This window comes from Ranitomeya variabilis, chromosome 3 (genome assembly GCF_051348905.1).
Source record: "Ranitomeya variabilis isolate aRanVar5 chromosome 3, aRanVar5.hap1, whole genome shotgun sequence".
Lineage (NCBI taxonomy): Eukaryota > Metazoa > Chordata > Amphibia > Anura > Dendrobatidae > Ranitomeya > Ranitomeya variabilis.
The window spans coordinates 697,746,060-697,771,051 of NC_135234.1; positions in this window are offsets into that span (position 1 = coordinate 697,746,060).

Genomic DNA, 24,992 nt, shown 5'->3' on the forward strand with positions numbered 1-24,992 from the left:
GAACCAAATCCGAGGCATGAACATCAGAGGCAGTTACCCAAGAATTATCTTCCTGACCATAGCCCTTCCATTTAACCAGATACTGGAGTCTCCACCTGGAAATACGGGAGTCCAAGATCTTCTCTATAACATACTCCAATTCACCCTCAACCAGCAAAGGAGCAGGAGGCTCAGCAGAAGGAACCACCGGCACCTCGTATCTCCGCAACAACGACCGATGGAACACATTATGGATAGCGAAAGATGCCGGAAGGTCCAAACGAAAGGAAACAGGGTTAATAATCTCCAAAATCCTATAGGGACCGATGAACCGAGGTTTAAATTTAGGAGAAGAAACCCTCATTGGGACAAAACGGGAAGACAACCACACCAAGTCCCCAACACGAAGGCGAGGACCAACCTGACGCTGGCGGTTAGCAAACCGCTGAGTCCTCTCCTGGGACAAATTCAAATTGTCCACCACTTGTTCCCAAATCCGATACAACCGATCCACCACAGTATCTACTCCAGGACAATCCGAAGACTCCACCTCACCAGAAGAAAAACGGGGATGAAACCCCGAATTGCAAAAGAAAGGGGAAACCAAAGTGGCAGAACTAGCCCGATTATTAAGAGCAAACTCCGCCAACGGCAAAAAGGCAACCCAATCGTCCTGATCCGCAGACACAAAACACCTCAAATACGTCTCCAAAGTTTGATTAGTTCGCTCCGTCTGGCCATTAGTCTGAGGATGGAAGGCAGACGAAAAAGACAAATCAATGCCCAACCTGGCACAGAATGCCCGCCAAAATCTAGAAACGAACTGGGTACCTCTATCAGAAACGATACTTTCAGGAATACCATGCAAGCGAACCACATTTTGAAAAAACAAAGGAACCAACTCAGATGAGGAAGGCAACTTCGGCAATGGCACCAAATGAACCATCTTAGAAAAACGGTCACACACCACCCAGATAACAGACATCCTCTGAGAGACAGGAAGATCAGAAATAAAGTCCATCGAGATGTGCGTCCAAGGCCTCTTCGGAATAGGCAAGGGCAACAACAACCCGCTAGCCCTAGAACAACAAGGCTTGGCCCGAGCACACACATCACAAGACTGCACAAAAACACGCACATCTCGAGACAGAGATGGCCACCAGAAGGATCTAGCCACCAAATCCCTGGTACCAAAAATTCCAGGATGACCCGCCAGCGTAGAAGAATGAACCTCTGAGATGACTCTACTGGTCCAATCATCAGGAACAAACAGTCTACCAGGTGGACAGCGATCAGGTCTATCCGCCTGAAACTCTTGCAAAGCACATCGCAGATCTGGGGAAATAGCGGATAATATCACCCCATCCTTAAGGATACCTGCAGGTTCCGAATCACCAGGGGAATCAGGCTCAAAACTCCTAGAAAGGGCATCCGCCTTCACATTCTTAGAACCTGGTAGATATGAGACCACAAAATTAAACCGAGAGAAAAACAACGACCAGCGCGCCTGTCTAGGATTCAGGCGCCTGGCAGACTCAAGATAAATCAGATTCTTGTGATCAGTCAAAACCACCACCTGATGTCTAGCACCCTCAAGCCAATGACGCCACTCCTCAAATGCCCACTTCATGGCCAAAAGCTCCCGATTACCGACATCATAATTTCTTTCGGCGGCAGAAAATTTTCGAGAAAAGAATGCACAAGGTCTCATCACTGAGCAATCGGAACTTTTCTGCGACAAAACCGCCCACGCTCCGATCTCGGAAGCATCGACCTCAACCTGAAAGGGGAGAGAGACATCGGGCTGGCGCAACACAGGGGCAGACGAAAAGCGGCGCTTAAGTTCCCGAAAGGCCTCCACAGCGGCAGAGGACCAATTGGCAACATCAGCACCCTTCTTAGTCAAATCCGTAAGAGGCTTAGCAACACCAGAAAAACCAGTTATAAATCGACGATAAAAATTAGCAAAGCCCAATAACTTCTGAAGACCCTTTAGAGAAGTAGGCTGCGTCCAGTCACAAATAGCCCGAACCTTGACAGGGTCCATCTCAACAGAAGAAGGGGAAAAAATGTACCCCAAAAAGGAAATCTTTTGAACCCCAAAAACACACTTAGAACCCTTTACACACAGAGAATTCTCCCGCAAGACCTGAAAAACCCTCCTGACCTGCTGAACATGAGACTCCCAGTCCTCAGAAAAAATCAAAATATCGTCCAAATACACAATCATAAATTTATCCAGATATTCACGGAAAATATCATGCATAAAGGACTGAAAAACTGAAGGCGCATTAGAAAGGCCGAAAGGCATTACTAAATACTCAAAGTGGCCCTCAGGCGTATTAAATGCGGTTTTCCACTCATCCCCTTGCTTAATTCGCACCAAATTATACGCCCCACGGAGATCAATCTTGGAGAACCACTTAGCCCCCCTTATGCGAGCAAACAAATCAGTAAGCAGCGGCAACGGATACTGATATTTGACAGTAATTTTATTCAGGAGTCGATAATCAATACAAGGCCTCAGCGAGCCATCCTTTTTAGAGACAAAGAAAAACCCAGCTCCTAAAGGTGATGAAGAAGGACGAATATGTCCCTTTTCCAGGGACTCCTTAACATACTCTCGCATGGCAGCATGCTCAGGTACAGATAGGTTAAACAAACGACCCTTTGGAAATTTACTGCCTGGAATCAGATCTATGGCGCAATCACACTCTCTGTGGGGAGGGAGAGAACCAATTTTAGGCTCTTCAAAAATATCCCCAAAATCCGACAAAAATGCCGGAATCTCAGAGGGAATAGATGATGAGATAGGAACCAAAGGTATGTCCCCATGAGCCCCCCGACATCCCCAGCTTAACACAGACATAGTTTTCCAGTCCAGTACTGGGTTATGAGATTGTAACCATGGTAATCCAAGCACTAAAACATCATGTAAATTATACAACACGAGGAAGCGAATCATCTCCTGATGGTCTGGAGTCATACACATAGTCACTTGCGTCCAGAACTGTGGTCTATTACAAGCCAGAGGTGTAGAATCAATACCCTTCAGAGGTATAGGAACTTCCAGAGGCTCCAAATCAAACCCACAGCGCCTGGCGAAGGACCAATCCATGAGACTCAGAGCGGCGCCAGAGTCCACATAGGCATCCACGGTAATAACTGATAATGAACAAATCAGAGTTACAGACAGAAGAAATTTAGACTGTAAAGTGCCAATAGAAACAGACTTGTCAACCTTCCTAGTACGTTTAGAGCATGCTGATATAACATGCGCGGAATCACCACAGTAGAAGCACAAGCCATTTTTGCGCCTATAATTCTGCCGCTCGCTTCTTGACAGAATTCTGTCACATTGCATTTTCTCTGGCGTCCCTTCAGAAGATACCGCCAAATGGTGCACGGGTTTGCGCTCCCGCAAACGCCGATCAATCTGAATCGCCATTGTCATGGACTCATTCAGACCTGTGGGCGTAGGAAACCCCACCATGACATCCTTAACGGCATCAGAAAGGCCCTCTCTGAAATTTGCCGCTAGGGCACACTCATTCCACTGAGTAAGCACAGACCATTTACAAAATTTTTGGCAGTATATCTCAGCTTCATCTTGCCCTTGAGACAGGGCTATTAAAGCTTTTTCAGCTTGAATCTCCAAATTAGGTTCCTCATACAGCAACCCTAAAGCCAGAAAAAACGCATCCACATTGAGCAACGCAGGATCCCCTGGTGTCAATGAAAATGCCCAATTTTGAGGGTCACCTCGCAGCAAAGAAATCACAATCTTAACCTGCTGAACAGGATCTCCAGAGGAGTGAGGTCTGAGAGAAAGGAATAATTTACAATTACATTTGAAATTCAGAAACCGAGATCTATCTCCGGAAAATACCTCTGGTGTAGGAATCTTAGGTTCAGAAATAGGAGTACGTATAACATAATCTTGTAAATTCTGAACCTTCGTAGCAAGATTATTTAAACCTGCAGCCAAACTCTGAGGGTCCATCCTTAAACCGGAGAGATCAGAGCCATTCAAGGATTAGAAGGAGAGAAAGGCAAGGCTGTAAATAGAGCAGAAATACAACTGAGCCAACTAAGTAGCAAACATGAGAGGGAAAAAAAAAAAAAAAAATCTACAGACTTCTTTTACTCTCCTTTCTTCTGCCAATTACTTTAACAGGGGCCGGTCATACTGTCATGATTCCCCAATGGCATGGGAACATCAGAAACACAAAAATAACAGACTAGCTCTCGGGTGATGGAAACTCAAGCTGACCGTGACCTAAATCTACCACACAACTAACAGTAGCCAGGAAGCATTCCTACGGCTGCCTAGATGCCATGCGCCAGCCGGAGAACTAACTACGCCTGAAAGAGGAAGGAACAGACCTGGCTTACCTCTAGTGAAATTCCCCAAAGATGATAGTAGCCCCCACATATATTAACGGTGAGTTCAGAGGAAAAGACATACACAGTATGAAGGTAGATTTAGCAAAGCGAGGTCCACTTACTAGATAGAGGAAGGATACAAAAGAGGACTTCACGGTCAGCTGAAAAACCCTTTCAAAAACCCATCCTGAAATTACTTTAAGACTCCTGTGTCAACTCATCACACAGGAGTGGCAATTTCAGTCCACAAGAGCTTCCAGTAACAGGAAAAGACAAAACTGTAAACTGGACAAAAAATACAAAACAAAAGGACAAGAGTCCACTTAGCTGATCAGCAGACTAGTAGCAGGAACATGCAACTGAATGACTCAGGTTACAATGATGACCGGCAAGGAAGTGACTGGAGAGCAAGGCTAAATAGGGAACTCCCAAAACTGATGGAAGCAGGTGAGCTGAGGCAGAAAAGCACACACAAGTCTCCAGTACCACCAGCCACCACCAGGGGAGCCCAAAAAGCAGATCACAACAGTTACAACCCCCTGAGGAAGCTCACGCAAAACGTATGTTGGGGCTACATACATAGCTGGTCCACACAGGCTGAGTATGGGTAAGAGTGTCATCTCTATTAACTTAGACCACTGACTTTTTCTCTTACTGCTACTGATTTGTGGATCAGCAGCCACAAACATCAGTGTCTTCACATTGGATTTTTTATTACTGATGTAATGATTTTCTTGCTGGATTTTTTTTTGTATCATGCAATAAACTTTTTTTGAAATTTGCATATGAATGCAGACTTTATCTCCATTTTTTTTTGTAGGAAATATGCTGGTTGGTACAAGTAGTTGTGATCTTCTAATTCATTTGGACATGGCTCTGTTGCATGACTTTTCCAACATTCATCAGTAAAGTTTGAGATGTTGCATTAGCATTATCATCCATTTCACACAATAACATTTATCAAGATGGTGCTGATGAAAGCTTTTGGTACTGTAGATCGCTTGCTGTTATGGTAACACAGACTGCAGATTTTGTTCTTGTTCCCGCCTCATTGATACAAACCTATCTTGTTACGTTTAGCACCGGAACTCGCTGCACTGGTCAACATCTGTAGCAAGGATTAAACCAAAAGACCACTGCAGCAAAGATTATATTTCTGTAGGTTAAAAGGTGAAAGCCATGGAGCCTCATGGCTTTGCTAAGTAGGGTCTCCAGCATCAAGCCTGATCGTGGAAGCCCACTTTGAGTTGGAAGATTGTTACCACATTACAGTCAATGACAGAGATTGATAGGAAGGAGAAGTTGACAATACAGTAAATTACGTGACCCTTTCCTAGTGCTGCTGCTTTACTCTCTTAATGATATAAAACCTACAAGAGAAAAAATGAGCAAAAACCCTGCTATAAATAAGTAAAAAGCAAAAAGTGCATCTAAATAACACAGAGTTTTTAGTAATATTGTTTTTGATCAAAAATATCATGAAAGCCATCCCACCACATCAAGGTAACTCTGATCGGGACAGTCCTACACTGTCTAATATTAAAAACCTTACCATGTGTCAATGTTGACCTCAGTGTGAATAAGGGCAGACAACATTTTTGCATTCTGTGCAAGCCGTGATGTGGCCACCCTTTTCTGAGCTGTAGATTGTATATTAAACTCCCCCAGGCTGGTGTTCTACTGGATGGGCCCAGTCCTGTTGACTACCCTTATTCACACATTTTCTAAGATGGACTGAAAACAAAAGAACTCCTTGATGTCACAGATAACCTTTCATTTTTGCAATTTGTTTTTTTCTCTCTCTTCTTTCAAGATCCAGATTTTTTTTTACTTTTCATTCGATATCATTAATATCATTTTATTTTTACTTTCATTCCATATCATTTATCAGCCAAGTCTTCATGAGACTCCACAGCTTGTCGTGAGCTCCAGCTTCAACTTTGGAGTCGTGACTCAGTGTTGCCTGAATCCATGGCTCTACAATCTTGATCTAGGTTATTCTGGAATATTTATAAAATGAATATCTTCCTCTATCGGTTCTCCTTTTTAACAAATTTCACTTTGCATGATTTGTTTTAGATGTACTGAAGACTTTTTTGTTTTTAGCACTGTTTCTTTGTTGAGTTGTGCTGTTGTCGATGAAATCTACGACAATGTTTGTTATCACTCTGACTTTTCTTTATCTTTTCAGGTTTTCATATATTTGCCCTCCACTTACTTTTTTTTAACTAATAGCATTTCACATAATTTTAACTATTTATCTCACAGCAGCATGGAGAGTGGAGATGGAAATAAATAGGTAGCTCATTACTGCTCGATATTTTTGATCTATCAGAAACTTATCTTTATTTCTCAGTATAACCAGAAATACAACATTTCTGGAAGCCTAAAATAGATTAAAACTGATGAAATGCCTTAGGCTACGTTCACATTTGCGTTGTTGGGCGCAGCGTCGCAACCAACAATGCATGTACACAACGCAGTGTTTTGCGACGCATGCCTTGTCATAAGATCCTACAGATCGGGAATTTCGGCGCAGGGAAAACGCTACAAGTAGCATCCCCTGCACCCTGTCTTGTGTGTCTATATGACGCATGTGTCGTAAAACGTAGTACAACGCATACCGGCGCATGTCCATTTGCCCCCCATGTTAAAGATAGGGGCGCATGACGCATGCGTCGGTATGCGTCGACGACGCTGTGCCCAACGCAAATGTGAACGTAGCCTTAACATGAAAATCTACCATTGCCATAATTTTTAAAGGATATTTAGAAATGCCAAAACGGTAATGAAGTCAGATTTGAATTTAATGCCTTATACACATGGCAAAACCATATTGGAAAAGTGGCATGTTAAAAGATATCTGAAACCAGGTTTTTTTTGTGACCAGGGACTCTGTCTAGTCACTTGTCAATCTGCTGCAATCTAAGTGAGCTCGGAGTGAGTTTTATCAGTCATTTTCATCAGAGTGCCATCAGAGTGCCATCAGAGAGTCATCAGAGAGTCAGTGTCATCAGAGTGCCATCATAGAGTCATCAGAGAGTCAGAGAGTCATCAGAGTCTCATAAGAGCGCCCTCAGAGTTCAATCAGAGTCAGAATGCCATCAGAGCCATCAGAGAGTCATCAGAGAGTCATCAGAGTGTCATCAGAGTGTCAACAGAGTGCCATCAGAGTGCCATCAGAGAGTCATCAGAGTTTCATCAGAGTTTGGTCTGAGTTACGTCAGTTTTTTTCATTGATGAGTGTAAAAGATGGGTTACCCCCTAAAAATATACTAAACTTATAATATCAAAGGAGGAACTCTCCCTACACCTCTATTGAGGTCCGATATTAACTATTAATGCCGAACTTGACTATTAATAATTAATATCCACTAAATATGCCTCAAGTTATCTTTTCCTTATACTATTTACTAACTGAGACAAAACAGTGTAACAATAAAGGATATTTATTACACACACACAAGTCTGCAGTCTATAACATACATATATATTTATACGCAAGCTGGCGACTATAAATATATATATATATATATATATATATATATATAAATATGCGGATACTACAAATCTAATACAGTAATATCACTACAGTATACAGTAATAACCCACAATTAAGATATGACACAGTAAAAACCCACAATTAACTGCCCAAATTACCCAAATCACACATGCAATATCAGCCCTCCCATCTATAGCATCTAATGAATAGTACTGGGCCTAATAAGAAAAGGGGATACAGAGTATACTTAAGCCATGTGGGTCCATCATCATTCCAGGCAAAGCAAAAGAGGCCCCCAAGCACATGTGTTGTTCCTTTTATGTCCAGCCAAGAAGAGGTGTGTTCAGACCCAGGTGTGTGGGGATGAGGTCACAAGTCTATTATCCACTGGCAAAGGTACATCCCCTCAATCCTGAATGAGCAAGGTGGAGAAGGGGGCCTGCTGAGCACATGTGCGGGAATTATACATAGGTATATATATGCATCTCTATGTAAACATGTACATTTTGTGGCACTTTCCTTCTACAATGAGAAAGAAAAGTTTCTCCACCTTCTTCCATCCATCAGCCAGTGAAAAATGGATCTCATACTGATGGCATCCAAGGGCTGTCCAATTTTTTCATGGACCCATAGACTTTCATTGCCAATTTTGTTCCGACAATTGGATCAATGTCGGACATGACTCAGCAACTTTTCACAGACCAGTCGGTTAGAGAAAAAAATTAGACATGTGAACAACAACCATACACTGTCATAGGAATGAGTGCTACCCGTTAAAAAACAAACAAACAGTACTTGTTCATGAAAAACTGACATGTGCATGTGCCCTTACTGGTGGCTGTCAGCTTTTGAATCTGCTCCATGCAACTCCAGGGCATATCTGCTATGCCCATATGGTAAATGTAGCTAAGGGGTTAAAATAGAATCGTATTTAAGTGGTAATACTACTATAAACCGTAAAAAGAAGGGAACAAAGGCAAACTTCAGCGATCCAGTAAATTTATCTAATGATCCTCATTAGGAAGGTGTGAGTGGGTTTGAATTGCTATAATGAGATACTTGATGAGTTGGTAGGAGTCCTACATTTTGCACATGAAATCCAGGTGCAGTCATTTAAATATACATCAGAAGCTTCACTGCGGTAATCTAAATTCGCTTACTATGAAATATGAGCAAGAACCAAATATGTAATTTTAATAACATTTGTAATCTATTCTCAGAATTTGTCAATAATTAGCCTAAAGTACCTTAAAAGGAGTGTTCCACTACTGGACTCCTTCTTAGCTGCTAAAGTAGCCTTGATACAATAAAAAAACACATTCATATCGTAGACCGAGATCTATGGGGTAACGTTTGTGCTTGTGAAAAGTGACATGCCTGGCATGCAAGTGTAAGGAGGTTTATAAGTCATACAATGCTCCTCTAGGAAAATAAATATGCAAATTTCCTCTTCAGAAAGGAAGAAAACTTGAACTCTATGGCCACCTATTGGAAGTAGCAATCCTACAAGTCAATATCGACCCTTTAGAGAGCCTTACCATAAGACTTAGGATAAACGCCAAACCAGAATCTCAACTTGCAGACAGTGTTTTGAGGTGCTGATCCTCAACAGTGCAAAGTATGAGATCTGCTTTGACTGTATGAGAGGTTTCTTAATAGGTTAAAAGGAGTGACTTTTCTCCTTGTGGAGAGTGACACGCCTGGTAGCCTTATACGCCATGCAATGCTTCTCTGGGAAATTTGTCTCATGCTTCCTAAGCGTAAGCGTCTGACAGTGTGCACACACAGTATAGACCAAACATTTGTAATTATATTTTCATCGAACCTTTGCAATTATAAACTCAGCCCTGATGCTTTAATGGTCTGTGCAGATCTTTTTACAAGCTGCTAGCGCATGACCACTGCAGTCAATCAGTAGTCGGATGGTCAGTAACGTATGCATCTTTATGGCATAATCACATGTTGTAAATTTACCTTTATCCTCAAAGGACTCCCGTCTAGCCACCGGTTATCACTGACCTGGATGCTGGACTGGATTACTGAGAATTGATCAGCTCATAATTTCCCTTCTACCACACAAAAAGAAAACTGATTTATCAAGACTGGTGATTTTCTTACCAGTATTGATGAGGGGGAATGGTGGAGTGGACGTGCCTCATTCATTAGGAGGTACACACCCTCTCACCTATGTGCTTCTTGCAACAAGTTTTACTCCCTCCTCTGCTGTAGTGAGATTTGTGATGCAGTCATGAATTTGGGTAGCCGAGGTCACCACATAACGTCATGCACCCTTCCTGACCCACATCCATCTACTTTGACAGAGCTGGGGTAAGAACAGTCTGAAAATGCCCAAAGTCGCATTTTTTGCCCAACATAGCGCTGCGTAAAAAAATTTCAACTTTTCAAAGCTTTTGTCCCCAGAAATTTGGGAAAAAAGCTTGATGAATCTCCTCCTCTGTTTCTTCAAAGGCACAACACTATGGCCAGTGGCTCTTTTTAAATTTCTGTTTCTGATAACGCTGCTTTCTCCACATCTCTACCATTGTGCCTTGTTTAATCAATGTTGGATTTCACCAATGTTATTACAAGGCAAACCATGTTTTGCTCTAGAAAAAAAAAACACACATGTAAAATGAAAAGAGTTCTTCAAGTACTGTGTCTAGAATTGAAGAAATAAACCTTCTCTGGGGAAACTTGCTGTAGTCATTGTGTTCAATTAGTGCCAGTATGTGCTGGAATCTATAGCAAATATGAGAAGAAAACTATGTATTTTACACTGAATTCGACCCTTTGCTCCCAGTAGTACAAATGTCAAAGGCGCTATGTATAGGGGTAGATTAAAGTGTGCGTGGCGCGATGGGCTACTTTTTGGACTCTTAAACTTCAGCTACAGTGCCTTGCGAAAGTTTTCGGCCCCCTGGAACTTTTCAACCTTTTCCCACATATCATGCTTCAAGCATAAATATACCAAATGTAAATTTTTGGTGAAGAATCAACAACAAGTGGAACACAATTGTGAAGTTGAACTAAATTTATTGGTTATTTTACATTTTTGTGGAATTTCAAAAACTGAAAAGTGGGGCGTGCAATATTATTTGGCCCCTTTACATTCAGTACAGCAAACTCACTCCAGAAGTTCATTGTGGATCTCTGAATAATCCAATGTTGTCCTAAATGCCTAATGATGATAAATATAATCCACCTGTGTGTAATCAAGTCTCCGTATAAATGCACCTGCTCTGTGATAGTCTCAGGGTTCTGTTTGAAGCACAGAGAGCATCATGAAGACCAAGGAACACAGCAAGCAGGTCCGTGATACTGTTGTGGAGAAGTTTAAAGCCGGATTTGGATACAAAATAATTTCCAAAACTTTAAACATCCCAAGGAGCACTGTGCAGGCGATCATATTGAAATGGAAGGAGTATCATACCACTGCAAATCTACCAAGACCCGGCCGTCCCTCTAAACTTTCATCTCAAACAAGGAGAAGACTGCTCAGAGATGCAGCCAAGAGGCCAATGATCACTCTGGATGAACTGCAGAGGTCTACAGCTGAGGTGGGACAGTCTGTCCATAGGACAAAAATAAGTCGTACACTGCACAAATCTGGCCTTTATGGAAGAGTGGCAAGAAGAAAGCCATTTCACAAAGATATCCATAAAAAGTGTCACCAAACATGTGGAAGAAGGTGCTCTGGTCAGATGAAACCAAAATCAAACTTTTTGGCAACAATGCCAAGTGATATGTTTGTCGTAAAGGCAACACAGCTCATCACCCTGAACACACGATCCCCACTGTCAAACATGGTGGTGGAAGCATCATGGTTTCAGCCTGCTTTTCTTCATCAGGGACAGGGAAGATGGTTAAAATTGATGGGAAGATGGATGGAGCTAAATACAGGACCATTCTTGAAGAAAACCTGTTGGAGTCTGCAAAAGACCTGAGACTGGGACGGAGATTTGTCTTCCAACAAGACAATGATCCCAAACATAAAGCAAAATCTACAATGGAATGGTTCACAAATAAATGTATCCCGGTGTTAGAATGGCCAAGTCAAAGTCCAGACCTCAATCCAATCGAGAATCTGTGGAAAGAGCTGAAAACTGCTGTTCACAAATGATCTCCATCAAACCTCACTGAGCTTCAGCTGTTTGCCAAGGAAGAATGGGCAAGAATTTCAGTCTGTCGATGTACAAAACTGATAGAGACATGCCCCATGCGACTTGCAGCTGTAATCGCAGCAAAAGGCGACGCAACAAAGTATTAAGTTAAAGGGGCCGGATAATATTGCACGCCCCACTTTTCAGTTTTTGGATTTCCACAAAAATTTTAAATAACCAATAAATTTTGTTCAACTTCACAAATGTGTTCCACTTGTTGTTGATTCTTCACCAAAATTTACATTTGGTATCTTTATGTTTGAAGCATGATATGTGGGGAAAGGTTGAAAAGTTCTTGGGGGCCGAATAGTTTCGCAAGGCACTGTATAATAGTCTTTTATGTTTTGAAAATGTTTAATGTGCAGAAATATATGATAGCATAAGTAAATATGATTCCTATAGTTTTCTGCATTTATGTCCCAGATTTGTTCTTTTATTTTATTTTTCACTTGACTTTTATATAAACGGAGCCTGTTCCTCTCCGAGCATAAATAATTCACTTCCTTTTCACTATTTTTTGACTATGTCTGTGAGGCAAAAGTCGGTTTTCTCACTTAATCATTGACAACTTCGAGGAATTTTTGTCTTTGGCATATTCCCTTTGATGTTCAGTACATTTTTTTCTCAGCATTACAGATTAGATTTTGGTAGTTACTGTGTCTTTGTTATTCCTCCTTTAAACAAAATGCATTAATTCTCCAGTACGAATTGTAAATGGAATTGCTCAAAGGGTTTATGGTAATAGGTAGCTTCATTTCTTCATGTTGCCTTGGTGACCTCTTCTGTGGGTCATAAAAGCTCTCGTAGACCTACTTAAAAGGAAAAAGAAGTTTAGAAAAAAAACTTATTCCTGGAAATTATTCATCAAACACATTAATTTAGAATATGGATTTATGGAGTAACTTTTTCTGTTCTTTTCCTATTTATATATTATAAATATCACATAATTGTAGCACATGATATTTTTTTTTAACTAGGACATATTTGAAAAATAAGAAGAGTAAGGTCCATAGAGAAAATGATATCCCATTAGGGTATTTCCTTGGGAGAACTCTGCAGCAGTCACTGGCATTCTGACAATGTACAGTATATTTCCCATCGGCAGTCAATTTACGCATTAGATATTCTTTGCAGCGTGTGTATAAGAGTATCTCATGGTGCAAATCTTAAATTTTCTGTCTGGAAAATCTGGAAAAAAATCCTCTGCATCTGCATCTAGTGGGAACACAACTAAGGCCGGTTTCACACATCAGTGTCTCCAGTACGTGTGGTGACAGTTTTCACACTTACTGAAGACACTGACACACATAGACCCATTCAAATGAATGGGTCTGTGCACCTGTCAATGTTTTCTCATGGACCGTGTGTCCAGGTGCCCCATACGTAGATGCGTCCATTTTTGTGGAGCTGCACGGATCACACGGACCTATACAAGTCAATAGGTCCGTGTAAACATGCACTGCACACGGATGCTGTCCGTGTGCGTTTTTAAAGTTGTAGGGTTAACATTGAAACAAATTGTTTCTTTACTAGCCAGGTGTCTAGACCTTGACATATTTGTTACTCCAAAGGACTATTAACACACAAGCCAATGCTGAGACAAATGTTTTTGACACGCTTTAAATCCATAATCTCTAATGGATCACACCTTTGACACCTCTAACCATTTAATTCTCTGGTATGTATCCACACAGACAGCACACGGATCACACATGGATGGTACACACGGACACCACATGGATGCCACACGGATGTGACACACGGACACGGATATCTCAGGACGCGTGAAACCGGCCTAAGTGTGCATTCAATTTAAGAGCCCGATTCATAAATGCATTTCCACCAGTATTTTGGAGTGAACGTCTCACGTGGTGAATTAGTGATTTGAGCCAAATTCATCAAAAGAGTTGTGCCTTTTTTCAAGTTGTCTTTTATTGGTTAGTTTGTTAGTTTTCTGACTTTTACATCCACATTCTCTAGGCTATGTTCACAACCAGTATTTATTTTACAGTACCAGAAAAAGCTATGTGATTTCAAAAATCTCATGCACACCCTTTGGGTTTTTTTCTGACTGAATTTGAGAACTGCAACTTTTTTTTTAAATCTGCAAGACGTGATCTCTTCCAGATTTTTTGCAGCATTTTTGACCCATTGAAACAGGTTTTGCTGTGTTTTTGCAGCGTTTTTGGAAAATGAAGCTCACTTTATTAAATATGTACTGTAGGAAAATCAAAAATGTAATCTGCAACAAATAAAAAAAAACAGCAAAAAAGGCAGCGAAAATGAAAAAAAAGAAAACACTGCAAAAATGCAGCAAAACCTGCATTGTGAATGGGGAGCTTTTACTGACAATTTTAGCTATAGACAAAAATGCTGCAAAAAGTCTGCTTGAACATAGCCTTAGGCAGATTCATGAAATGCAACATTTTCTTTAAAAAAAAAAAGAAAAGTTGCTAAATTTAACCCAACTCTACTCCAGTCTCCCCCATCCGGAACGATTAATTAAAAAAATGTACAATAATCTAGTTGCATAAAGAAAAAACGAAAATCTTTTTTTAGCAACAATTAAAACCCATTAGCTGGACAAGCACATACCACAGTAACTGAAACAGATTAAGACCATCCACTTGTTGGGAACAAGGAGCAGGGATAAACAAGGAATGAAGACGCAATGGGGGAGAAAGAAGAAATAGCATGTGACACTTTCAATCAAATAGAGAAAACATGGGCAGACCTAAACTGGGTCCAAAACAGCAGGTGGCAATTAACTTGGGCCCTCTTCATTGTCGATCACCCCGATCTCCTCTAAGTGCATCAAGTCTTTTAAAACATCCACCCACATCCAATGACAACGACATGAGGAGGACATCTATAGTCTAGGAATTATTTTTTTAAATTGACCCCCAATACACAGAAAGTGGAGCTAGCTTTGTTGATGTGGTCAAGTGGAGCTACCTTTGGTGACACCTCTTCCCATATAGATTTGATTAAGGAGACCTCTCACTATTTGTAGAGCATCATACCTGAAGCAGAAGAACAGCTCCAACACCAAGGGGACAACATGGGAAACATTTACACCAGGTGTTTGTACCACTGTGTCAAGATATTACAATTAGGCTCATCTAAGTTACAAGTTACAAGAAGGTCAGTTTATATATTAGGATAAGCAATTTTTTCCAAGATTCTGCTGGGAGATGACAACTTATACCCTCTTCCAAATCCTAATGAATAGACGATTTGCAGTCCACCATCTCTCCCCAAAACAACATACTTGATAGTGCAGATAGAGACCTGGGCACAAATAAGAAAGTTGGGGGTGGCGGTGGCATGGGGGGTGGGGTTAGAATAGTTAATAATTTAAGAAAGAATAGAGGTACACAGAGGAACATCAAGTGCATGTATACTAATGCCAGAAGCCTCACCAACAAAATGGACGAATTAGAATTAATGTTGTTGGAGTATAATTATGACATGGTGGGGATATCTGAGACATGGCTGGATGAGAGCCATGACTGGGCTGTTAACTTGCAGGGTTATAGTCTGTTCAGAAATGACCGAATGGATAGGCAAGTGGGAGGTGTGTGTCTATATGTAAAATCATTCTTAAAACCCATCCTGCGTGATAATATAGGTGAATCTAATGAAAATGTAGAGTCCCTGTGGGTGGAGATAAGGGGAGGGGGAAAAAATAATAAATTACTGATAGTGGTTTGTTATAAATCTCCAACAATAATGGAAGCAATGGAGAATATCCTCGTAAAGCAAACAGATGAAGCTGCGACTCAAGGAGAAGTCATTATTATTGGGGACATCAACTACCCTGAAATAGATTGGGGAATAGAAACTTGCAGTTCCAGCAAAGGTAATCGGTTTTTGACAACTATGAGAGACAATTACCTTTCACAACTGGTTCAGGACCCAACAAGGAGGGGGCTGTTGTGAATTCTGCTCTTGGGCTCCCTCCGGTGGTTGTAAGTGGTAGCGCTGCTGTCTCTGAGTCGCAGCATTTGTCAGGTGTGTTCACTTTTTGCAAATCTGACTGGGCTATTTAGTCTTCCTTCACCCTTTAGTCAATGCCAGTTGTCCATTGTTCCTGGAGGATTCACATCTCTGCCTGGTCTCTCCTGCTTTGCAGTTCTTTTCAACAAAGTTAAGTTCTGGCCTTGATTTTTTTTGCTGTCCACATGCTGTGGCCTTAATGTTCAGTTCTTTTCCATGTTTTTTTTGTCTTGTCCAGCTTGGTCTGTATAAGGATTTGTTTAGCCAAGCTGGTATCTCTGGAGATGCAGATATACCCTCCATATCTTTAGTTAGCTGTGGAGTTTTTGTATTTTCTGTGGTGGATATTTTCTAGTGTTTTAATACTGACTGCATAGTACTCTGTCCTATCTTTTCTATTTAGCTAGAAGTGGCCTCCTTTGCTAAATTCTGATTTCAGTCTGTGTATGTTTTTTCCCTCTCCTCTCACAGTCAATATTTGTGGGGGGCTGCCTATCCTATGGGAATTTTCTCTGAGGCAAGATAGTTTTCCCTTTTCTATCTTTAGGGGTAATTAGTCCTCCGGCTGTGTCGAGATGTCCAGGGAGCGCTAGGTACATTCCACAGCTACTTCTAGTTGCGGTGTTAGGTTCAGGGTCTGCGGTCAGTACAGGTACCACCTTCTCCAGAGTACATCTCATGCTGCTCTTAGGCCACCAGATCATAACAGTACAACTGGCCAACAATGAGTTAACCGCATCTCAGAAGGAGGGAAGGAAACTGCTGAGCCATTTTTTTTTCTGTAGTCTGTTGTGTTTTTTTTTCTCTTCCCTCTTTACCTCTGGGTGGCTCAGGAGTTCAGCGCTGGTATGGATGTTCAGGGATTGGCTTCTCGTGTGGATCAACTTGCTGCTAGAGTACAGGGTATTTCTGATTATATTGTTCAGACTCCGGTTTTAGAGCCTAGAATTCCAACTCCTGATTTGTTTTTTGGGAATAGGTCCAAATTTCTGAGCTTTAAAGATAACTGTAAACTGTTTTTTGCTCTGAAACCTCGTTCCTCTGGTGAACCCATCCAGCAGGTTAAAATTGTTATATCTCTGCTGCGTGGTGACCCCCAGGATTGGGCATTTGCCCTGGAACCTGGGAATCCGGCGTTGCTTAATGTAGACACCTTTTTTCAGGCGCTTGGGTTATTGTATGACGAACCTAATTCAGTGGATCATGCTGAGAAGACCTTGTTGGCCCTGTCTCAGGGTCAAGAAGCGGCAGAATCATATTGCCAGAAGTTTAGAAAATGGTCTGTACTGACTAAATGGAATGAGGATGCCTTGGCGGCAATCTTCAGAAAGGGTCTCTCTGAATCCGTTAAAGATGTTATGGTGGGGTTCCCCACGCCGGCTGGTCTGAGTGATTCTATGTCTCTGGCAATTCAGATTGATCGGCGCTTGCGCGAGCGCAGAGTTGTGCACACTATGGCATTGTCTTCCGAGCGCAGTCCTGAGCCTATGCAGTGTGATAGGATTGTGTCTAGAGCTGAACGACAAGGATTCAGACATCAGAATAGGTTGTGTTTTTACTGTGGCGATTCTGCTCATGTTATTTCTGATTGCCCTAAGCGTACCAAGAGAATCGCTAGTTCTCTTACCATCAGTACTGTACAACCTAAATTTCTGTTATCTGTGACCCTGATCTGCTCATTATCGTAATTTTCTGTCATGGCATTTGTGGATTCAGGCGCCGCTCTAAACTTAATGGACTTAGAATTTGCCAAACATTGTGGTTTCCCCTTGCAGCCTTTGCAGAGTCCTATTCCTTTGAGGGGCATTGATGCTACACCGTTGGCTAAAAATAAACCTCAGTTTTGGACACAGCTGACCATGTGCATGGCGCCAGCCCATCAGGAAGATTGTCGTTTTCTGGTGTTGCATAATTTGCATGATGCTATTGTGCTGGGTTTCCCATGGTTACAGGTGCATAATCCGGTATTAGATTGGAAATCTATGTCTGTGACTAGTTGGGGTTGTCAGGGGGTTCATGGTGACGTTCCTTTGATGTCAATTGCCTCCTCCCCCTCTTCTGAAATTCCTGAGTTTTTGTCAGATTTCCAGGATGTATTCAATGAGCCCAAGTCCAGTTCCCTTCCACTGCATAGGGACTGTGATTGTGCTATTGACTTGATTCCAGGCTGTAAGTTCCCTAAGGGCCGACTTTTCAACCTGTCTGTGCCAGAACATACCGCCATGCGGAGCTATGTTAAGGAGTCCTTGGAGAAGGGGCATATTCGGCCATCTTCTTCACCATTGGGAGCAGGTTTTTTTTTGTTGCCAAAAAAGATGGCTCCTTGAGACCCTGTATTGATTATCGCCTCTTGAATAAGATCATGGTCAAATTCCAATACCCTTTGCCTTTGCTTTCTGATCTGTTTGCTAGGATTAAGGGGGCTAGTTGGTTTACTAAGATTGACCTTCGAGGGGCATATAATCTTGTTCGTATTAAGCAGGGTGACGAATGGAAAACTGCGTTTAATACGCCCGAAGGCCATTTTGAATACCTTGTGATGCCATTTGGACTCTCTAATGCTCCATCTGTGTTTCAGTCCTTCATGCATGATATATTTCGGAATTATCTTGATAAATTCATGATTGTATATTTGGATGATATTTTGATTTTTTCAGATGATTGGGAGTCTCATGTGAAACAAGTCAGGATGGTATTTCAGATCCTTCGTGATAATGCCTTGTTTGTGAAGGGGTCTAAGTGCCTCTTTGGAGTACAGAAGATTTCTTTTTTGGGCTTCATTTTTTCTCCCTCATCTATAGAAATGGATCCGCTTAAGGTTCAGGCCATTCATGATTGGATCCAGCCCACATCCGTGAAGAGCCTTCAGAAATTTTTGGGCTTTGCTAATTTTTATCGCCGTTTCATTGCCAACTTCTCCAGTGTGGTTAAACCCCTGACCGATTTGACAAAGAAAGGCGCTGATGTGATGAATTGGTCCTCTGTGGCTGTTTCTGCCTTTCAGGAGCTTAAACGCCGATTTAATTCTGCCCCTGTGTTGCGTCAGCCGGATGTTTCTCTTCCTTTTCAGGTTGAGGTTGACGCTTCTGAGATTGGGGCAGGGGACATTTTGTCTCAGAGGAATTCTGATGGTTCCTTGTCATGGTTCCCAATGGCAGGGACTCAGGCAAAAATGGACTAGCTCTAGGAATGATGGAATCTCAGATGACCGCGACGCTGAACCTAACACGCAACTAATAGTAGCCAGGGGGTGTGCCTACGATTATCCCTAGACACCTCGCACCAGCCGGAGATCTAGTTACCCCCTAGTAGAGGAATACACAGACCTGGCTTGCCTCCAGGGAAACCCCAAAAGTGATAGTAGCCCCCCACATATAATAACGGTTAGGTAAGAGGAAAACACGTACGAAGTATGAATATAGATTCAGCAAAGAGAGGCCCTCTGACTAGATAGCAGAAAATACAAAAGAGGACTTCGCGGTCACCTCAAAACCCTAAACAGCCATCCTGAAATTACTTTAACTCCGTTATCAACTTATGACACCGGAGTAGTAATTTCAGATCACTAGAGCTTCCAGCAGCAAGAGAAATATAAATGCATGCTGGACAAACAAACACAAAAAATGCCAAAGATCCAACTTAGCTGAATTGCAGACTTGGAGCAGGTAGCAAGCAACAGAGGTGCTCTGGTAACATTGATTGCCGGCACTAGAATGACTGAGAAGCCAGACTAAATAGGAAACTCCCAGTTTCCTGATGGGAACAGGTGCAAGACAAAAGTCAGCCAGTACCACCAGTAATCACCAGAGGGAGCCCAAAAACAGAATTCACAACAGTACCCCCCCCTTAAGGAGGGGGCACCGAACCCTCATGGGAACCACCAGGGCGATCTGGATGCGCCCTATGAAAGGCGCGAACCAAATCAGAGGCATGAACATCGGAGGCAGTCACCCAAGAATTATCCTCCTGACCGTATCCCTTCCATTTAACCAAATATTGAAGTCTCCGTCTGGAAACGCGAGAGTCCAAAATCTTCTCCACAACATACTCCAATTCACCCTCCACCAGCACAGGAGCAGGAGGCTCAACAGAAGGAACAACCGGTACCTCGTACCTCCGCAACAACGACCGATGGAAGACATTATGAATGGTGAAAGATGCTGGTAGGTCCAAACGAAAAGATACAGGATTAAGAATCTCCAAAATCTTATAAGGACCTATGAACCGAGGTTTAAACTTAGGAGAAGAGACCTTCATAGGGACAAAACGAGAAGATAACCACACCAAGTCCCCAACGCGGAGATGATGACCCACACGACGATGACGATTAGCAAACTGCTGAGTCTTCTCCTGAGACAACTTCAAATTGTCCACCACATGACTCCAAATCCGGTGCAGTCTATCCACCACCGTGTCCACTCCAGGGCAATCCGAAGATTCCACCTGGCCAGATGAAAAACGAGGGTGAAACCCTGAATTGCAAAAGAAAGGAGAAACCAGAGTGGCAGAACTGGCCCGATTATTGAGGGCAAACTCTGCCAACGGCAAAAAGGCGACCCAATCATCCTGATCAGCAGACACAAAACACCTCAATTAAGTCTCCAAGGTCTGATTAGTTCGCTCCGTCTGGCCATTAGTCTGAGGATGGAATGCAGACGAAAAAGACAAATCAATGCCCATCCTGGCACAGAACGCTCGCCAGAACCTAGACACAAATTGAGACCCCCTGTCAGAAACGATGTTTTCCGGGATACCATGTAAACGAACCACATTCTGAAAAAATAAAGGAACCAACTCAGATGAAGAAGGCAATTTGGGCAAGGGTACCAAATGAACCATCTTAGAAAAACGGTCACACACCACCCAAATGACGGACATTTTCGGAGAAACCGGGAGGTCCGAGATAAAGTCCATAGAGATGTGCGTCCACGGCCTCTTCGGAATAGGCAAGGACAACAACAATCCACTAGCCCGAGAACAGCAAGGCTTGGCCCGAGCACAAACATCACAAGACTGTACAAAGGCACGCACATCCCGAGACAGGGAAGGCCACCAGAAGGACCTGGCCACCAATTCTCTGGTACCAAAAATTCCAGGGTGACCTGCCAACACAGAAGAATGAACCTCTGAGATGACTCTACTGGTCCATTCATCTGGAACAAACAGTCTCCCAGGCGGACAACGATCAGGCCTATCAGTCTGAAACTCCTGCAAAGCACGTCGCAAGTCTGGGGAGACAGCAGACAAAATCACCCCATCCTTAAGGATACCCGTAGGCTCAGAATCACCAGAGGAGTCAGGCTCAAAACTCCTAGAAAGGGCATCTGCCTTCACATTTTTTGAACCCGGCAAGTATGAAACCACAAAATTAAACCGGGAGAAAAACAACGACCAGCGCGCCTGTCTAGGATTCAGACGCCTGGCAGACTCAAGGTAAATCAGATTCTTGTGATCAGTCAAGACCACCACCTGATGTCTAGCACCCTCAAGCCAATGACGCCACTCCTCAAATGCCCACTTCATAGCCAAGAGCTCCCGATTACCGACATCATAATTTCGCTCGGCGGGCGAAAACTTTCGAGAGAAGAATGCACATGGTCTCATCACTGAGCAATCGGGACTTCTCTGCGACAAAACCGCCCCGGCTCTAATCTCGGAAGCATCAACCTCGACCTGAAAAGGGAGCAAAACATCAGGCTGGCGCAACACAGGGGCGGAAGAAAAGCGGCGCTTAAGCTCCCGAAAGTCCTCCACAGCCGCAGAGGACCAATTGGCAACATCAGCACCCTTCTTAGTCAAATCAGTCAGAGGTTTAGCAACACTTGAAAACCCAGTTATAAATCGACGATAGAAATTAGCAAAGCCCAAGAACTTCTGAAGACTCTTCAGGGAAGTAGGCTGCGTCCAATCACAAATAGCCCAAACCTTGACAGGATCCATCTCAACAGAAGAAGGGGAAAAAATATACCCCAAAAAGGAGATCTTCTGAACCCCAAAAATACACTTTGAACCCTTTACAAACAAAGAATTGGCCCGCAAAACCTGAAAAACCTTCCTAACCTGTTGAACATGCGACTCCCAGTCATCCGAAAAAATCAAAATATCATCCAAATACACAATCATAAATTTATCCAGGTATTTACAGAAAATATCGTGCATAAAGGACTGAAAGACTGAAGGAGCATTAGAAAGACCAAAAGGCATTACCAAATACTCAAAATGGCCCTCGGGCGTATTAAATGCAGTTTTCCAATCATCTCCCTGCCTAATCCGCACCAAATTATACGCACCCCGAAGATCAATCTTAGAGAACCACTTTGCCCCTTTAATACGAGCAAATAAATCAGTCAATAGTGGCAAAGGATACTGGTATTTGACTGTAATCTTATTCAACAGGCGATAATCAATACAGGGCCTCAGGGAGCCATCTTTTTTACCCACGAAAAAAAAAACCTGCTCCTAAAGGGGATGAGGATGGACGGATATGTCCCTTTTCCAAGGACTCCTTAATATACTCCCGCATAGCAGCATGCTCAGGCACAGACAGATTAAACAAACGACCCTTGGGAAACTTGCTGCCCGGAATCAAGTCTATAGCACAATCACAATCCCTGTGAGGGGGGAGAGAACTAAGTTTGGGCTCCTCAAAAACATCACAATAGTCAGACAAAAATGCCGGAATTTCAGAGGGAGTAGATGAAGCAATGGAAACCAAAGGTACTTCCCCATGAGCCCCCTGACATCCCCAGCTTAGCACAGACATTGTTTTCCAGTCAAGGACTGGATTATGAGTTTGCAACCATGGCAATCCAAGCACTAAGACATCATGCAAGTTATGCAACACAAGGAAGCGAATCACCTCCCGATGGTCAGGAGTCATACACATAGTCACTTGTGTCCAGTATTGTGGTTTATTCCTAGCCAATGGTGTGGAGTCGATACCCTTCAGAGGGATAGGAACTTCCAAAGGCTCTAGGCTAAACCCACAGCGTCTGGCAAAGGACAAATCCATAAGACTCAAGGAAGCGCCAGAATCCACATAGGCATCCACAGTAATAGATGATAATGAACAGATCAAAGTTACAGACAAAATAAACTTAGACTGTAAAGTGCCAATTGCAAAAGACTTATCAACCTTTTTTGTGCGTTTAGAGCATGCTGATATAACATGAGCAGAATCACCACAGTAGAAGCACAACCCATTTTTACGCCTATAATTCTGCCGTTCACTTCTGGACAGAATTCTATCACATTGCCTAATCTCCGGAGTCTGCTCAGAAGACACCGCCAAATGGTGCACATGTTTGCGCTCCCGTAAACGCCGATCAATCTGAATAGCCATAGCCATGGACTCATTCAGACCTGTGGGCGTAGGAAACCCCACCATGACATCTTTAACGGCGTCAGAGAGACCTTCTCTGAAATTCGCCGCCAGGGCGCACTCATTCCACTGAGTAAGCACAGACCATTTTCGAAATTTTTGACAATATATTTCAGCTTCATCATGCCCCTGAGAGAGGGCTATCAAGGCCTTTTCAGCCTGAATCTCCAAATTAGGTTCCTCATAGAGCAACCCCAGTGCCAGAAAAAACGCATCCACATTGAGCAGCGCAGGATCCCCTGGTGCCAATGCAAATGCCCAATTCTGGGGGTCACCCCGCAACAAGGAAATCACAATTCTAACCTGCTGAGCGGAGTCTCCAGCGGAGCGAGATCTCAGAGAAAGATACAATTTACAATTGTGCTTAAAATTCAAAAAACGAGATCTATCTCCAGAAAAGAACTCAGGTATAGGAATCTTGGGTTCTGACATAGGAGCATGTATAACATAGTCTTGGATATTTTGAACCTTAGAAGCAAGAGCACTCAGGCCTGTAGCTAAACTCTGGATATCCATTTCTCAACAGCTGAGATCTGAGCCATTCAGGGGTTAAGAGGAGAGAAAAAAGCAGCAGATTGCAATTATGGCTAGACAGAACTTCTGAGTAAAAAAAAAAAAAAAAAAGTGTCAGAAACTTCTTCTTTTCTCTCTTTCTTCAGCCAATACCTTTAATACATTTGCGGCCGGCAATACTGTCATGGTTCCCAATGGCAGGGACTCAGGCAAAAACGGACTAGCTCTAGGAATGATGGAATCTCAGATGACCGCGACGCTGAACCTAACACGCAACTAATAGTAGCCAGGGGGTGTGCCTACGATTATCCCTAGACACCTCGCACCAGCCGGAGATCTAGTTACCCCCTAGTAGAGGAATACACAGACCTGGCTTGCCTCCAGGGAAACCCCAAAAGTGATAGTAGCCCCCCACATATAATAACGGTTAGGTAAGAGGAAAACACGTACGCAGTATGAATATAGATTCAGCAAAGAGAGGCCCTCTGACTAGATAGCAGAAAATACAAAAGAGGACTTCGCGGTCACCTCAAAACCCTAAACAGTCATCCTGAAATTACTTTAACTCCGTTATCAACTCATGACACCGGAGTAGTAATTTCAGATCACTAGAGCTTCCAGCAGCAAGAGAAATATAAATGCATGCTGGACAAACAAACACAAAAAATGCCAAAGATCCAACTTAGCTGAATTGCAGACTTGGAGCAGGTAGCAAGCAACAGAGGTACTCTGGTAACATTGATTGCCGGCACTAGAATGACTGAGAAGCCAGACTAAATAGGAAACTCCCAGTTTCCTGATGGGAACAGGTGCAAGACAAAAGTCAGCCAGTACCACCAGTAATCACCAGAGGGAGCCCAAAAACAGAATTCACAACAGTTCCTTGATGAAACCGTGTGCCTTCTTTTCCCGAAAGTTTTCACCTGCGGAACGCAATTATGATGTCGGCAATCGTGAGTTGTTGGCTATGAAGTGGGCATTTGAGGAGTGGTGACATTGGCTTGAGGGGGCCAAACACCGTGTTGTGGTCTTGACCGATCATAAGAATCTGATTTATCTCGAGTCTGCCAAA